The sequence below is a fragment of the Cherax quadricarinatus genome, chromosome 49, assembly GCF_038502225.1.
Source record: "Cherax quadricarinatus isolate ZL_2023a chromosome 49, ASM3850222v1, whole genome shotgun sequence".
NCBI lineage: Eukaryota > Metazoa > Arthropoda > Malacostraca > Decapoda > Parastacidae > Cherax > Cherax quadricarinatus.
In genome coordinates this window covers 47,833-66,814 of record NC_091340.1, presented here as the reverse complement: position 1 = coordinate 66,814, position 18,982 = coordinate 47,833, and positions in this window count along the sequence as shown.

Sequence of the window (18,982 nt, the reverse complement as noted above, 5' to 3'; positions counted from 1 at the left end):
ATCATCTCTACGAATATCTTCAGGAGTTCATTATCGCTACTTGCTGAAGATAGATAAAGAAGCAGTGTGGACATTTTTTTTCTTGTATGTCAATACTGTAAGATAAATTTCTGATGTGTTCATTCTAAGAAAATTGATAAGTTATTTTTTGTATTAGTTGAAATCTTTAGTCTTATTCCACCTCAAACTCTTTAATTTTCACAACATTCCCAATTTTTAGACAAAACTTTTTTCTGTATTCTTAAAAAAAATAGCATTACGACAACTTTTCGTTTTTAAACTTCAACCACAATTTTCAGCCTAACTCCCTTCAAAATACTCGTTCAGGTAATGTTTTTTTATTCTTCCTCTCTCATTATACTGAAGACTTCACCCCCAATTATTCACTTAACATTTCAACTCTGCCTAATATTCAAGCTCTTATTTCCTAAGACTATTCCTATTGACCAAAATATCAATAATCCAGCTTTTTCAACTTTAACTTTTATACAACCACGCTGTCTTCTAATTTCCTACTTCTTCATTCAGTGCATACGATAATACTCTCAACAGCACATTTATCATATAAATGACGTTTCCGCGGTCTCCACTCTCGTAGTCTCTAACATATCTAAAGATTGAACTTTTACAGTCATACAAAAATGGCACTAATATACTCTCATTCATTCTTTACATACGAAATTCTTTCCAGAATTTGATATACGAATGAAACTTTTCCTTATTTAACTTTTATCCTTTATTTCATCCTTCGTAATCCATATGATACATTCAATTTCAAATAGCACTCAAATGCGCTCACTCCACACTCACTCACTCACTCACTCACTCACTCACTCACTCACTCACTCACTCACTCACTCACTCACTCACTCACTCACTCTCACTCTCTCTCACTCTCTCTCACTCTCTCTCTCTCTCTCTCTCTCTCTCTCTCTCTCTCTCTCTCTCTCTCTCTACAAGTGTAATAAGGGAAGAGTACAGTTGACCAATAAAAAGCCACTGCCTTGCTACTATTCCCCACACTCCACACCAATGTGACAAGCAGTGCAAACTGTCTTTCGGGAATCACCCTTATCAGGAAAGGACCTAGAATAGAACGCCCAGAACCAACAGAGCAAGGCTTAGCAAAACTGTCTATACTGCGGCAAGAATGCCGCAATATAGGCGGCAGTGATCACTCCTGGAATAAAAAGTGACGTGACCTTCGTTAATACTTCCACCTCTAGATGAACTACACAATGTACTACTAGGTACGCCGTTAAAAGGCCCACCTGACGATACAGCCTCCATTAAGTGGTGCGGACCACCTCACCTGCATTTGGTAGGAGCACACAGTGACAGACTCTTCCATAATCCCCTAGAGAGCAAAATTTAAATACCCGCTACGTAAGCCAAATAAAGGAATGGGGGGATTGACGAGTTATTTGTCACAAACCCTTGCCACGTTAAGGTAACCCAGCATCATTACGGTGGAAAGGAAGACTGGTCCAATTCCTTGGATGAAGAGCCTCCCTCGTTTACATCAAAGCACCTCCTTTGAGGGGATTAACAGACCACAATTTAGCAAACCAGACTATTTACACTAATCACCAGTAGCATTGAACTAGGAATTGACGAAAGCGAGCCAGAAACACCACCTCTCCCAAGGTCTTGGTTGCTGCTAGACAGCAACCAAATGTAACACCCATTGGGCCACTAGTAAGTTCACTAATTGGTCCGCCAGTTGATCCACCAGGAAATTCAGTCACCTTCGTGTCATTGGGTAAAAGACAATGACCTCTTCCATAATCTCTCTGAGCAAAATTATAATGACCGGGTGAAAAATTGCGCTAATACTTAAGCCACGTAAAGGAGGGGGAGGGAGGTGGTTTTATCGTCAGGCTAAGCCTCTTAAACCTTGCCAATATGTTTCATAATCTGGGCCTTTACAAAATAGGAAGTTGGATGGATACAAGGATATGCATAACAAGGCAAAAAAGCAGTTTATTAATATTACACTTACCAAGTAATAATGTTCAGAATTACTTTCATATGCTTCTGCCCTTGACAAAGCAGCACTAATGACCACTTTATGTTTCAGGCGGCAGCGGGAGCAGCGTCATTCCCCACACATGGGTCTCTTGCTTGTGTGGGCTTGTGGTTACCACCTATCACCTGCTCACCAATTTGTAAACCTGTGACCAACCACCCGCAAGTAGCATGACCTCTCCAAGCCCAGCCTCGAGTCACGCAGGTCAATGCTCACATCAAGAACAGACTGCAAGACCTGCGGCAAAACGTCTCATCATCGTGACATGCTCAACTCACGCGCGGATGTTTCAAGCTTGTGTAGTGACTTCCTTCCTGCCCTCAAGGGAAGCTCAGTCGTCTCTTGATCAAGGCTTGTGAGGCACCACTGTAGGTTACACACTTTGATATAACGAGGTTGGAGAGGTTTCATTCGTTATAGACATTTTTATAATTATGGGTTGTCGGCACCTGGCTCCAGATACGTCCTAGCCAAGTGCAATTGTCCCACCTCCCTTCCCAATTCTTTTTTTTCCTCACTATTTTCCTTTTTCCTCATTCCCGGCAGGAGTGGTGGAAGTGCTCGGAAAATGTTTATAACAGATCTTGGTGTTTGAATGCATGTTGTGTGGATACAAATTGCATAAGTATATTTTCAGAAGACGTAACATTTTTACATGTTTGTGCTCTTTGTTGTAGTCACTATCGATATTTTATATATATATATATATATATATATATATATATATATATATATATATATATATATATATATATATATATATATATATATATATATAATTATATGTCGTGCAGAATAGGTAAAACTTGCGATTTTAGTTTAAACAGCAACGCTCTTCATGCCAAATAAGGCAAGCGAAAATTTGTGTATGCAATAATTTCGCAAAAATCATTCTGAACCTAACGAAAAAAATATATTTCACTGTGTTTATTAAATTATTGTACAATTATCTAAAATATATTTAGGTGGATTAGGCTAAATTAAATTAGGTAAGTTTTCTAACGTTCTTTTGGTACAAAAATTATTAACTTTTACAATAACATAAATGAAAAAAATATATCTTTAAACCTACAAGAGAAAGGTTTAGAAAGGACTTAATTTTAAATGAGTTCATGCTAATTGACCAATTTTACCTATTCGGCACGACATACACACACACACACACATACATACACACACACATACACTACAAACACACTACACACACACACTACACACACACTACACACACACACACACACACACACTGTAAACAAGCGATCCAAATTAATGAAGAGCAAGACACTAGAAAATGGAATAAAAACTAGCTCCAAACCTTCCGTACTGTAACCAGCATTTCCTCGGTGTGGGTTATACTGCCTTCCTACCTCTTGACAATTTTCCACTTCATCTACCTATTTCAACCGATACTGCATTCTATAGCTATTTTGGAATGGCTGGCAACAGTGAAAATGGCCCGGATATAGATTGATTTTCCATCCCCTAGTGACTTGTTCTGCATAAATACGCACATGCATACATATGAACAAATACATACATGAATAGCCAACATTCTACAGTACAAAAATAAATATTTTTGGTCTGACTTGAGAAGACTCCTCAAGCGAAATTAGTAAGAATGAAACCTTATATGTAAAGAACTCAAGTGCATCCAAAAATGCAGGGTCACCAGCAATAGAAATTGTTTGTGCGTTTAAGAGCTTCCTGACTAGTTCAGTATAGTTTGAGGGATCCCTGGCTCGACCGAAAATATTTTCTTTATTTCTATAGTGTTGAATGTAAGTTATTCTTATAGCACCCAAAGGATCAGTATGGAAGAACCTAGCTCGAGGACTTTTACGGTGTCACCAACGCTGTCATGTGCTATGCAATGTTGCAAGTGACTGCAATGGTTGACGGAGTGGAAATTTTTTTCCACTCAATCTACCAACTTTTGCATAACTAATGACGAAATACTGGCGGCAGTGTGAAAGGCGTAGAGCTTTTTTTTTTCCGCGCGCAGACACACATACACACAGGCGCGCGCGCGCACACACGCACACACACACGCACGCACGCACACACACACACACACACACACACGCGCGCCCGCACACACGCACGCGCGCACACACACACACACACACACACACACACACACACGCACGCGCACACACACACACACGCACACATGCGCACGCGCACACACGCACGCGCACACACGCATGCGCACACACACAATTATATATGTCGTGCCGAATAGGTAAAACTTGCGATTTTGGCTAAAATAGCAACGCTCTTCTTGCCGAATAAGGCAAGCGAAAAAACTGTGTATGCAAGAATTTCGCAAAAATCATTCTGAACTTAACGAAAAAATATATTTCATTGTGTTTGTTTATTATTAAATTATTGTAAACTTATCTAAAATATATTTAGGTGGATTAGGCTAAATTAAATAGCGCTTGTTATAATAAGGTTAGGAAAGTTTTCTAAGGTTCTTTTGGTAAAAAATTATTCATTTTTACATTAACATAAATGAAAAAAATATATCTTTAAACGTATAAGAGAAAATTTTAAAAAGGATTTAATTTTAAACGAGTTCTTGCTAACTGACCAGTTTTACCTATTCAGTACGACATACATATAATCTTTCACCCCCTTTCTACCTTTTCCTTCACTTCCCCTCCTCTCCTTTTGTCTCTCACGTTATTCTCCTTTCCCTTCAGCTTCTCTAATCCTACTCTTCCTTCATCCGTCCCGCCCTCCATTTCCTTCCTTTCTTCCTAGCCTCCTTACCTCCTCTTCCTCTTCTGTAGCCCCATTTCCCTAACTGCCCTATTCGTATTTTCCTTCTGTACTTTCTGTTATTCCTTTCCTTCACCTCCCCTCCACAACATATCTTTTCCTCTCATCTGCCCCATGTACATTCCTTTCTCTGGTGTCACCCACGCACAAATGTGTTCATGTCTGACCCTCTTTACATCAACCTGCTATGTGCAACATCTGGGAGTTCCTGAACCATGACCTTGCCTGCAAGACCATACTCACCTCTTTTTTTTCATGAATCCAACTAGCGTACTACTGACAATATTGAAGGAAAGACACGCTGCAGGACAAGTCTATTAGAACATTACGCTCTGTTACAGCTCTATGAACTCAAAGATTTGAGCTCTTAACAGAGCAAAACGTTAATGACTTTAGCTCAAGAGCGAAATAATCCGCACTGAAATACTGTTCCTCAACATGTCTCCTTTTCTTCAGAGTTTTTCATCTCATATTTTGTGTTAACTTAGCACATTTATGAATCAGAAAAATGACGTTTGAGAGTAGCTTCAGGTGTGATCAGAGTGGGTGTTGCTCCGTCGCGAGGAGCGGGACAGAGGACCTCCCACTTGTTTTATTAAAACTCAACACATTCCTCTTAAAAAAACAATAAGTGCGCCTTTATATCGTGGAAAAAAAAACTTTTTACTGTTAAAACTTTCTCGCCTGTGCCATTTTGAGTGTGTAATTTAGGTGTCTGTGGAGAAAGCGTCGACCACGTCACTAAGGTAACTTTGTGATAAAAAAAAATATCACTTATTCGTCTTTCTTAATAAAAAAAATCGAAAAAAAGTGACATGAAGTTTTGTATTAGCTTAGATGGAAAAAAAATGAAGTTTTATGAGCGGTTTGTTCCAGGAAGGCGCAGCTCTGAAGAACCGCTATTGCGTACGCTGCTGCAAGTAATTATTCTGCACTGTATTCGTACCACTTTGTAAGGTGTGACAACAACAACAGGTGTTGAAGAGTCGCATAAACATGTACATAAATATATAAATATACAAGTGAGTTACGTTATGATATTTACATTGTGTAGAGAATTGTTTTCTCACTTTTAATGTTTTCTCGCCCGTTTGTTTCAAGCACTCACTGTCGACGCTCAGTTAAAGACTCACTGTCGACGCTCAGTTAAAGACTCACTGTCGACGCTCAGTTAAAGACTCACTGTCGACGCTCAGTTAAAGACTCACTGTCGACGCTCAGTTAAAGACTCACTGTCGACGCTCAGTTAAAGACTCACTGTCGACGCTCAGCTAGACTCACAACCGACGCTCAGTTAAAGACTCACCACCGACGCTCAGTTAAAGACTCATCACCGACGCTCAGTTAAAGACTCACCACCGCCGCTCAGAACTTTTCAAAAGCCCTCCCTTCATATACAAGGGAAGTTACCAACAAACCGCTGGCTATCTTCAGGAGGGAACTTCCTAAGTGCTTCCTCCAGTCACTTCCTGATAACCCGGGTTCTGGTACCTGTATGGACTGCGTGCTGCCACACCAACAGCCTCACTGATCAGGACGTACGCCAGGAGTCTTGGTTTGGGAACGAGCCGCGGGGGCGATAATTAACAAGAAATGGTAGATGCTCAGTGGAGATTTCCCTCCGACGCTCTATTACGAAGGCAAATGGAGAAGTCTTTGCGTCCATTATCTTTTCCTGACAAAATAAATTTAACTTATCCATATTAAATATTGTTCACTGGTTATTTCTCGCTGTATATCACCAGGCCTACTGAGACACTTATTCCAGTTACCGGATTTTTTTATATCTTCCGTAGTGAATTCTGTCCGCCGATTACGTAACCATTCAACGAACAACTGTATTCACTTCATCTGCGTGGAAACGCTGTCCTCCCGGGAGCTGGGGACATGATCGGAGCTTTAATTGCATTTTTTGTCAGGAAAAAACCAATGGACCCAAGGACTTTTCGATCTGCCCTCGTATTAGCTCCCCCGCAGGTCTCCTTGCTTGGGTCAGATTTTTCGTTTTGGAAATCTCTCTGTACAATATACATTACGTATACTAATCATGGGAGATATATTAGTATTGAGTGTGCTGGCGGGGTAGTTCAGACCTATGCTACATCTGGCTGTGCAACCTATCCTCCTGATCAAATTGGTTGGAATTAAAATTGGGGTGTAAATACCAACAAGAAGTAAATGGCACTTTAATGAAGTGGATACCTGTACTAGTAACGCTTCACACCCACAGTAGATTCATCATGTCTCGATGAAACCTGAGTGTGTAAAAAATTTGCTATTAGTAAAGATATCCACTGAATCTAAATATCACTTACTCCAGATCTTTTGTTTTCCAACGCAAACCCAGAATTTAACATTAATCGAACAATGACGTGAGTATCCATTATCTACATAGCCATTGTTACAGCTTTGCTGCTTAGGTTAGCATGAATTTCTAGCGGTAGGTTAACCTAAATTAACTCATTAAAACCGAACATGACAACAAAAATGTAACCAAAAGAGATAACCTTGCGGCACCGCAAGCTGGATAAACATATACGGTAAACTGTCATAAGTACGCAGGAAATCAAAACTCTTATGGAGACTGCTGGGCTGTTCAGGACGTCGCTACACTCGTCGCAAACCTACGCTTATTATCTAAAGAGACATATCCCAGCCACAAGCATTCAATGCTGGATATATCGTTAAAAATTTATCACAGTTCCTGTAACGATGGCGGTCGAGGGTTGAGGCTCATACCTAAGCAGCAATTACATCAAGTTTTAAGAGCACGCGAGATCGTAAATAATTACCAATTACCGACCGAGGGACGCTGCAGCTTCTGCCAGCCGCAGACCCAAGAGGTGTATCATACTATCAAATGTTTTTGTGTAATACGGCCGTTGGTTGGTAAGTTGGCGAGAAGCCTTTACCTTCTCGGTCTGATGAACATATCAGAAGCCTTTTTTTTTGTTACTGTGATGGCAAACAGTGAGCGCTCACCAAGATGATTTTATAAAGACACTCACTGCATAGTAAACTACTTTATTCACAACGTTTCGCTCTGGGTGGGACTATCAGGCCGGCATAAAGCTCACCATAAAGCTCCACCTGGAACAAAACTTAATCTATACTGAAGGTTTACATTGTACCGAATGTCTTTCTACCATACATGTCAGCAACACCTGCCATCCTACAAGCTGAAGCTCGTAGGATGGTGATGGTTGTGCTGGGTCGGCGAGGCTAAAAAAAAAAAATGACGTGGGTGTTCAGTGGTCATTTGATTTCTAACAGAGATACTTTTCCCGGAGTTCTATTGTTGGGGCTCTTCCTATTTAGTGCGTCTTTGAAAGAGACGAATTCACCTCTTATTGGCATATATGACTTGCTTTGTGAATGCTGATGTGAATTTATGAAAAAAAATATAAAAAACTGTTGTAAACTGTATTTTTGGTAATCTAAGTTTATATTAATTGCTTTAGTGACACACCACCTTTCCTCACTCCTTTATTGCGAGCGTCTTTGTAGTGCCTCCCATTTATTTCTTTTATTACATTTTTAATTTATCCTGGCTTTAATGAACATGCTTCCTGATGCGGTGGTATATTCGTCTTGCATGGAACCTTTCCCCTCTCCCGTTTTAAATGCATCTGATCCTCTTGCGGCTGTCGAAAGTGTTATTCGCTCTCTCGTGTGAATTTTGGCATCTTGATTCCTTGATGGCACTCGCACTTATCACACACACAACCACCCTCACAGTGCTTCCTTCACTCGTTATTTCCTTCTGCACCATCTTCCAGGGTGGCAGTCGAGACCCCCTCCACATTGTTAGCAACGATATTTTTTTGCTCTCATCAGCGCCATTGTCAATGACTATAGCTAAGTGCATCAACAGGAGTAACGACTTTTATGGTAGAGCAATGTATAAATTACATAATCCAGCCAGAATCCCATACTAGAAGACTAAAGTGTAAGAACAACACTCCCCACTGCACGAAAACTAGTCCGGCATGCTGAATGAGACATTCACTTGGCGACGTTCGTATTGCACTCCGTTCTAGTTTCCTGTGTGCTACTCACTCACAAGGAACCTACTAAGCAATTAGCGTAGCCAGAGGATCTCATTCATGGCGAATTGAAAACTCTTAGCCCCTCTTAGCTACTTCACGTGATACACTTATGTCCGATCTTTCCTCATCACGAAAGAACTTTTTTTTTTACAGAAAGTCTTCGAATACGAAGACTTCCTGGTTTCTTTTCTATTCTCGAGACTATTTTAAAATGTTTATACTAACGTTCATTTTTTCATTGTCTTAAACATAAAAATAAAGGACTGCTCAGGACAGTCATTTTTGCGGGGAAATAAAATAAGTTGTATACGGCAGTGTCCCAGACGTTTTAAGTCTTACAGATGAGGTAAACCCAATTTGGTTTAAAAAGACACATGAGTGAATACTAGAATATATTTATTAAGAAACGTTTCGGTCCTGGGACCTTCACGTTAGAAGTGATTAAAGTCCCAGGAGAGAAACGTTTCCTATTATATTCCAGTGTTTGTTCACTATCTTTTCGAACCAATTTGTCGGTATCAATTACCAAGGTTTATACCGTAAACCACAATTTTTAAGCAAAAAAATTATTCGAGCTTAATGTACGGAATTCTTTGCACAATATAATCACAATATGAACAAAAGTTTCAACACACTATTCGTATGAATTTGGGAAACTAGATAACGTAAATCAGAACCTTTTAAACTGGTAAAAGCTTTCAAATATGAAAGTATTTGTTAATGATGAATAAGCCATTCTGGGATAGCACTGAGGAAAAAATCATTGGTACAAGTTTTTTACAGACGAATCGTCTGTAAAAAACTTGCATTTGTGGTCACAGTGGTGCCTATGTTAACCTATCATTGATACCTTTACGACTTTTAACCTACATTTAGAAATAGCAAGGAATGGCTTGGTACTGCAGATTTATTGTAGAGAGGGAGATTAGCTTCAACACACTTGGAAAGTATAAACAAAACTTTTCTGGAAAGCGTATAACACACTGCAATGACGAGCAAGCAGATGAAACGTCAAACTCGTAGGGTTTAATAATCAGGTATGATCTCATGACGGGGAGGATGGCTCTAATTAGCTGACTAGAGAGCTCTTCACAAGTATTAAGGCAGTCCTTGCCCTTGAGTAGCCAGGGAGTTGGAACATTAATTAACCAGAGAGGAGTGAGTGGTCAGTCAATTAAACGGGCATTGCAACATGTCTAACCAGAGGATGCTGTCAAATGTAGAATGTACTGAACGAATGAATTCGTGCAGAGAACGTTTGGTTTGTGGTTAGCGACTATATGCCGCTTCTGATCTATGAGGGGAAGGGGAGAGGGAAATATATTCACAGAGCTGGAGAGAGTGACACACTGTAGTGAACACAGAATAATTTTCACTCTTGAGATTGGGATACTCTGAGTGGGAGGTTGTTTCAGATGGGGGCGACCCACACGACTGGGTCACATGGGAGCAACCCAAAGGACTGGGTCGCACGAATGTTGAGGCACACACTAAAGAGACTGAGTGGTAGGTGACTAGGAAGAGCACGCGTGGAAGGCCACAAGATCGCATCATTTGACTTGTAATAGCTCATGTAGATCTGGTTCGCATTATAATACCTATCCTACCAGAGATCACTGGGCGCTGCTACCTAAAGTACCTGAACACACCACAACACTCCCGTTACCTTATGTCCCCGCTTCCACCAGCATTATTATAAACACTTAGGTAGTGGAACAATCTTCTGTTTGTCCATCATTAGCAGATATTTTCGTTTTCGACAGTAAAGTTTTTTTGGCTATTTATATTAATAAGTTTCAGTGGCAAATCACGTACACGCTCAGAGTCCACGTGTGGATACTACGAGGCGCAGCAAGCAGCTGAAACCGAACGTAGTTATTTGCCCGATTCTCGAAATAGTAATAACACCATTGCAAACAAATCACGGAACGGGTGGAGTTTGAACCCATGACAAGCGAGTCTTCTAACTTGCCATCGGTTCAAGCCCAACCCGTTCCGTGATTTGCTTGTCTAACTGCAGAGCCCTCTATCGCCGGGTATAATATAACATGCTTCACGTGATATTTATGAACATTCCTGTAACAGTCCTGCAAAGCGATCACGTCTAAAGTAGTAATTCACACTTCGCAGGTTACTCCTGGTTATCAAATCAAGAATAAAAGCAAATACATGGAAACCATGTTGTTGAAGAAGATTTGGACTTGCAGCTAACGAAACTTCAGCTAATGCGTATCTGTTGCGACAACAATCAGATGTCACCAGTCGCTGTGAATGATGAGGAAATGTTTACATTCCGGTGCGCTTATCAGGAGGGCTACATAAAACAAGAGCCACCTCGCTTCGTATACTTAGCATGCACTTTGATGCTCGCAGAAGCTTTCGGCGTTTTTATCGTTTCTGTGGTCAAAATAGTGGTTCGCATTGTCATCGGCTAATCGTTTATCATTCTTTGTAATCTAATATCTCCTTGACACAGCTTGACTGAGCGCGTGTTTACTTACCACTTAACGTTAAGCAGGTGGAAACGGACACTTCCTGCAACCTAGCATCACGTACAGCGTGTAGGGAGGCTAGGAGAGTGTGGCTCGCTGCTCTTCAGCACAAAATATCTGTCGTCAAAGGGTCTGACCAAAAATATCAAACTGGCAGCCTTCCCACAGGCTGGGGGTCTTGTGACCAATCTGCTACCACGGATGTTTTATTTTTTTTTTTCTTGCGTTTTTTCCTTGTTTATCTCCTCTGTGCTGCACCGCTGTTTATCTGTTGTTTTTAATTGTACTCTAGACGTGGACATGGAGGTTAAAGCTTTGCTAAGTAGTTTTTATAATCATAAAAAACCATTCTTGTTGTTAATTACCACGTGTGGTGCTGTTATGCAGCAACAGATGTCCAGTTTACGTGATACTGAAAGGAGGTGAGACCATGGACCAAGACACTGCAAACAAACATTCAGTAAATTATATTCAATAAACTGACAATTACGCCAATTTGTTAAAAGCTCTACTAGCTAAGAGGCTGTCAAAAATTTTTTACTACGTACTGTAGCAGTAGAATTTGTGGCGCTCATCATGCTTGACCTGTGAATGTAATACCTCACAACTCTGTGGTGAACTATTGATATTTCAAGACAGTATCTGTCACGTTTACAGTGATCGCTTTTGGTTGCGACGAGCCATGAGCGCGTCCATGTGCTGTGCTGATGAACGCGCCCATGTGCTGTGCTGGAGTATGTTGGCGATCGTCCTCGTTCCCTGGTCTCACCTTAAGCTTACCATCATGTCTGAGTACAAAGTGAGATATTTTCTTTTAGAGTAACCTGAAAGAACGTGTATGTGGAAACTTTAATTTGTACATAGGATATTTCACATAGCTAGGATCTTATCCAAACTCACTTTAAAACTTATCAAGCCGTCTATAATGTGTGTCAATGCCAATCATTGGTTTATATTCATTGTTTATATTAGGGAGTTATAGGCTCTAAGGATGAATTGCCCACACCCTCGGGCGATACACATATCTGTATGATTAATTAATCTTGTAAATAAAGATATGTTCGTAAATGACTTGTTTCCTTCCTCCAAAACAAATATGTAGGAGACCTGAACCTGATTTAGATCAGGCTGATAAATTTACTCCAAAAGTATCTCCATTAAGAGCAAGGGGATAAACCAGCACTGCTCCACTACAGTGTTTATCAGGAGATAAGTAAAAACGACAAGACTTGACAAAGAATCCATTTCTTACTTTCAAGTGACGCAAGTTAAGACCTTTTCTCTCATAATTAACTTCAAAAAGATTTATTAAAACCTCAGGCATCGTAAACACAAGCTCACTTACGCAAGACAAATAAATCCTAGTGAAGCTGTAGTCAAAAAAAAAAAAAAAGCAATTTAAAATGATCTCACTACAGAGTAAGACGATACACAATCGTAAACTTAAAATAAGTGTAAACTAAACAATAAATATCTTTAATTACTAAATATTTTTATGTGCCTGTTTATGATACACATCATTCATAATGTTTGTTCCAAAACTTTTTAAATTTAAAATAATACTTTTATCATAGACCATAAAAGAGTGAAGAGAATAAAATTGAGTGGAGGAAGAAGATTGTTTTGAGATCTAAAGAGAACTTTCTCCAGCGACGTCGCTCCGTGCTTTTGGGAACAAAAAAAAAAATACGAATCTTTTTCAGAACTCCTAGAGTTAAAACTAAGTAACAATAAAACTAGCAAGAAGAGAAATAAATACTATCACTTTTACATCAAGTTAAAATATCCCACATTAAAATACCCCTAAAGACCCTTACTGGAACCACTTATAATGAAAACCACGATCAAATAAAGAGCAAAACCGGGGGGAAAAACATTTGAAGCGTCCGCATCCAGCAGTATATAATAAGCCAACACCCACTATTATAGCAGATTATTAAGCAGCGAACAGTGATGCCTGAGGTGATGACAGTACACACCATCCGGCTGTGCTTCCCACAGTCCTTGTTCCACTAAGGAACTACCAGACGGCCACATACAAGGTGACAGATTCATCAAACCGAACACTGACCATACTGTGATGCCCAGAAATCTGCACTATGGGTCACCCTACTCCAGGATGAACTCCATGGAGTAGCACGAACCAATTCTTACCTTGAACCCATTACTAAGATATTATTCAAGATATCAAAACAGTCTGATGCTTACTGTGAGGATCTGAAGATGGTGGAGAACACCTAACCTTTATACATGCTGAATCACAAGCTATCTTCTGTCGCAGAAGATTGTCAGGCAAAATCCTCCTACATGTAACCAGTGAATAGAATCAAGGGATCAGTCGTCGAACAGAATTTGTATTGACAAAATACGCTTATGATATACATTCTCTTGCCTCAAACTTCCAGGCAAATGAAACATCCGGCATCAGAGTTCGGTCAGTAGTTCTCAGTTTCAGTGGGGATGTTGGTAGTTTTCTTTAAATCTACAGTGCACTTTAACCTTTGCTGGTGGCAATTAAAAAATAAATACAACACATAAGAACATTCAAGAAAAAAAATCTTCTATAAGACACAGTACAAATACAATACTTTAAAATATCAGTGTCAAAAAACTCATCTAAAAGTTCTGACTAGATTCCAGCAGGAATCCCGTTAATTATATAAACCACAATGCAAGGTTAAAGACCTAAATCGTGAGCAAACAGTTAAAATATGTTCCATAGTCAGCTGCACTCAACATACTGAACAGACGAGGCAGGAGGACGGCACATAGGTGACTAGGCAATGTGTGTCCGAGCCCAGATTTAACAGAGTAATAGTTAGCAGAACTGTCCATTAATAATGGGAATGACAAGTGCTAGCAACATTAAGTGAAGGCAACCCGGAAAGAAGACGAGTTGTACTGCTTCGTTCTAAATTCCTGGATCAATCTGTGATCTTCCTGACAGCTTGACGTACCACCCGAAAGGCCGCTAGGTCTATTAAAATATTCCTTAAAGATCCAGTCTCCTTCAATTGTTGTAAAGCACATCAGCACTGCAATTAGCAGGAGAGAAACAGAAGACATCTCTCCATTCCATTAAACAAAATTCAGTGAAAGGAATTTTTTTTTCTACATAAGCCAATTACAGGAGGGGTAAGAGTGTTGCATTCCTTGACCCAGCAACGTAAGCTCCACCACAAGAGTAAAGTCACCCAATGTCTGGGGTTGTTCATGCAGGCCGCATCAGCAACCTTCGAGTATGCAGCAGCAGTGCGAGATTTAGAGTGTCTCAATTTTCTTTATGCGAGCAATGTCCAAGAAGTACTACTCCCTCCGCTTCCTGGTTGAGGGATGGAATTATCGTCTGTGTGATTATATGGCCTGTGTCTCACTACAACGATCCTAATTAGCCGAAAGCTATGGGGGATTTGAAGCCTTTATAAGCTCAGGAAAAATAGGTAAGGAAGGACTTACGAGGAGGCAGGCAAAGTCGAAGGTTAAGTTCCAATATCTGGAGGAACCTACCTGTGGAGCTGGAGATGTGTGAAGCTGTTAGTGGAGACTTATATTTTGTAACTAATACTTCAGTCTGCCTAATACCCATTTCCCAATTAATAATTGCATAATTATTATTATCACTTATCTCAGGTGGTTAGTGCTTTCATAAGTAAATCTGAAGGGAGAGCTGTAAGGAAGTGCCTTATGAGGGTAGCGATGGTTATCTCACAGCGGTGTGGAACCCGTATCCAAGCAGACAGTTTAGATCGAGATACTGGAACTACAAGGCAAGAGCAACGAGTAGTGACTTCAAGAACCAAATCTCCCATCACTAAAGGAGCACAGACCAAAAGACATGATCATAACATGAAGAATAATCCAGAGCAATGTGTAATGTATCCAGAGCATGTGAAGAGTAAACAAAACCCACAAGATGACACAGGACGACGGGGGTACGCGATGACTACGTGCGTAACTGATGGAATACATTTTCATAGCGAAAAATAATTTAAAAGTAAAGCTAGGTCACAATACGTTAGTTTCTGCTTTTATTCGTGGATTCATACGAATGGAGTCTGACATGCCATACACGTCAGGCTATCGAAAATTAAGTGATCCAATGGCAAATGATCAATCCCCGTTAACTAAAATGTTAAGAAATTATCATACGACTCCTTATGTTCTTCTGACCCCACCAACAACACTTCATACCAAGTTTATTTAGGTACATGTACACATAAGTACAGTTACACAAATTTAGGTGACTGAAATTATCATACACAGTAATGTATAGGTAAATCACTTAGGACAACCACTGGGGTCCTTGTAATATCTTATTATTTAAAGCCCAGCTCCAGCCTCCATCATTCTGATCTGCACTAATTTACGTGTAATACCCCTTCCCTCTTTCCACCAATTCCCCCTTCCCCGTACAACCTCCCCAGCCCCACACACACACTACTTAACCCCAGGACTTAAAAAACGAAATGCAATTTGGCGCTCATCAACGTCCCGTAATGTTTTTCTCTGGTATACGCCACACCCTAATATACACTAACACACCGTTATGTATAGCCTGGGCCCATCCGCACAACCTCACCCGAAGCACTCACTCGCCCATCACCCGAGATCCTGCCGCTTCCTCTCACCCACTGGTTTTGCTCATTATCTGAGGCCTACACTCATCTGAGTTTCGTTTCCCTTCAACTGAAGCCTGGTCAACCAACAGTCTGGTTGACCAGGCAAACACCAAACGAGCCTGGCGTACAAAAACTCTCGGAACTCGTGAAAGGTATACAAGTTCTAAAAAACTTATTTTTATTAGGTTAACTCTACGTGAATCACCCGCCATGTATCAGAGGGCGATTATCTAGGTTGATCAACCAGGCTGTTATTGTTGGCAACACGCAATCCAACGTACGAACCACAGCCTGGATGATCGGGCACTGACTTTAGGTAATAGGCATTATTTCAGTTGATATATACACACACATGCATCTATTCATGCACATATGTACACAAAGTGGGAGTTGTCACAGCTGCTCTCTGCTGATGACACTGTGCTCTTGGGAGATTCTGAAGAGAAGTTGCAGAGATTGGTGGATGAATTTGGTAGGGTGTGCAAAAGAAGAAAATTAAAGGTGAATACAGGAAAGAGTAAGGTTATGAGGATAACAAAAAGATTAGTTGATGAAAGATTGAATATCAGATTGGAGGGAGAAAGTATGGAGGAGGTGAATATGTATTCAGATATTTGGGAGTGGACGTGTCAGCGGATGGGTCTATGAAAGATGAGGTGAATCATAGAATTGATGAGAGGAAAAGAGTGAGTGGTGCACTTAGGAGTCTGGAGACAAAGAACTTTGTCCTTGGAGGCAAAGAGGGGAATGTATGAGAGTATAGTTTTACCAACACTCTTATATGGGTGTGAAGCATGGGTGATGAAAGTTGCAGCGAGGAGAAGGCTGGAGGCAGTGGAGATGTCATGTCTGAGGGCAATGTGTGGTGTGAATATAATGCAGAGAATTCGTAGTTTGAAAGTTAGGAGGAGGTGCGGGATTACCAAAACTGTTGTCCAGAGGGCTGAGGAAGGGTTGTTGAGGTGGTTCGGACATGTAGAGAGAATGGAGCGAAACAGAATGACTTCAAGAGTATCAGTCTGTAGTGGAAGGAAGGCGGGGTAGGGGTCGGCCTAGGAAAGGTTGGAGAGGGGGGGTAAAGGAGGTTTTGTGTGCGAGGGGCTTGGACTTCCAGCAGGTATGCGTGAGCGTGTTTGATAGGAGTGAATGGAGACAAATGGTTTTTAATACTTGACGTGCTGTTGGTGTGTGAGTAAAGTAACATTTATGAAGGGATTCAGGGAAACCGGCAGGCCGGACTTGAGTCCTGGAGATGGGAAGTACAGTGCCTGCACTCTGAAGGAGGGGTGTTAATGTTGCAGTTTAAAAACTGTAGTGTAAAGCACCCTTCTGGCAAGACAGTGATGGAGTGAATGATGGTGAAAGTTTTTCTTTTTCGGGCCACCCTGCCTTGGTGGGAATCGGCCAGTGTGATAAAAAAAAAAGTACACAAAACCACAAAACTGTACATACACAATACACATGCATATGCATGCATACAACACATGCGCAAAATTACACATACATACATGCATGCATACATATGCAGAAGCATATAGTATACACACAAACATATGCTAACTCATATGTACTCATACATGTACACACATACATGTTTACAAATATACACATGCATACATTAACAAAAGTTTATGAATGTTCATTAATTCACATAATACATACACTCACAAATGTATTTATCCATACATACATATGTACTTAGATACACTGACGTGTATACATTTTGCGTTAGATTTTTACGACCACCCTGCGTGCATGGATGTAGAAGAGGCTGGGCATGCAAGATTCAGGGATACTTCCAATCGCGCAGCCCCCGAAATGCATCTAGTTATTTAAATGCGGAATAAATTTTGCAGCTTTCATTAGTATGAAATCAGCGTGAGGGTGAATGCAATCTTTATCATTAATTGTATTACAGTGTGTGTGCAAACAGAATAAAAACACTACGACCTACTATAAAATAAATTACTGAATATTTCACCATCACTCACGAATGTACGTGAAGTGAATAGTGAACAGCTCAACTGCGCAGGTTAGTCGTAACGAGGACTGCTCCACCCCGCCTCCCCTCCCATTTCCTCTCGACAGCCTCTCTCGCATTACATGTGTATAATGAAGAGATCACCACGCCTATAATGGCATGAGATAGTGTCATTATAATCTCATTATCCACACGTGTTATGACCTCGCTAACCGGCGGGCGAGAGCAGCAGCACATGGGGAAAGAATAGTGGGAGAGAAGGAATGAGGGAATAGCGAGAAGGAAGAGAAAAGAGGGGAGGGAACCTAGCGAGCGAGCGTCCTCGCGGGAGAGCACTATAAAGGACGCGACAGCTAGAGAGCTATAGACCCCTGACAGAGCGAACGAAAGAGCACTATAGAGAGCAAAGTGGTGAAGGACGTTGCCCGGATCGGCGTCTGGACTACTCAGCATGCAGTCTATTCCACCAAGACTGGTATCTGAATCACTCTGCATGCAGTCTACACCAGTAAGACTGGTGCCTGAATTACTCAGCAGCTGCAGGACCCAGCCAGGGCTCGCGGAGCTGCCGGTGAAGTATCAGGTGGACTTAATACGGTGAATAACTCAGGCTCGGAGAAGCAAATGAAGAGTAATCGTCGGCATAATCATCGCCATCATCATTATCTAGATATCCTCCTGCCACAAATTCCCACTTCTACCTATTTTCTTCACACTCTCCCCTCCATCCAACTACTACGTGCCTAACTTGCCCACTTTAAAATTGCCTAATATATTATTAGTCGGGATCTATTGGATGATGATTTTTTTTGTGGGTGCTGGCATTAGTTGAGAGTGGCTGGTGTTTTTATAATAAACGTTGGCTAGGACACCCTCGAGTAGATGTAAATGGTTCATAAAAATCAACTAGTTGAAGAATGAGACACTCGTTCAACATTTGGGAATCTCTATTACCGAAACGTTTCGCCAGCTAGTGGCCTCTTCAGTGCAATACAGAGGAACGGTGGAAGATGAGGAGGAGTGTGAGG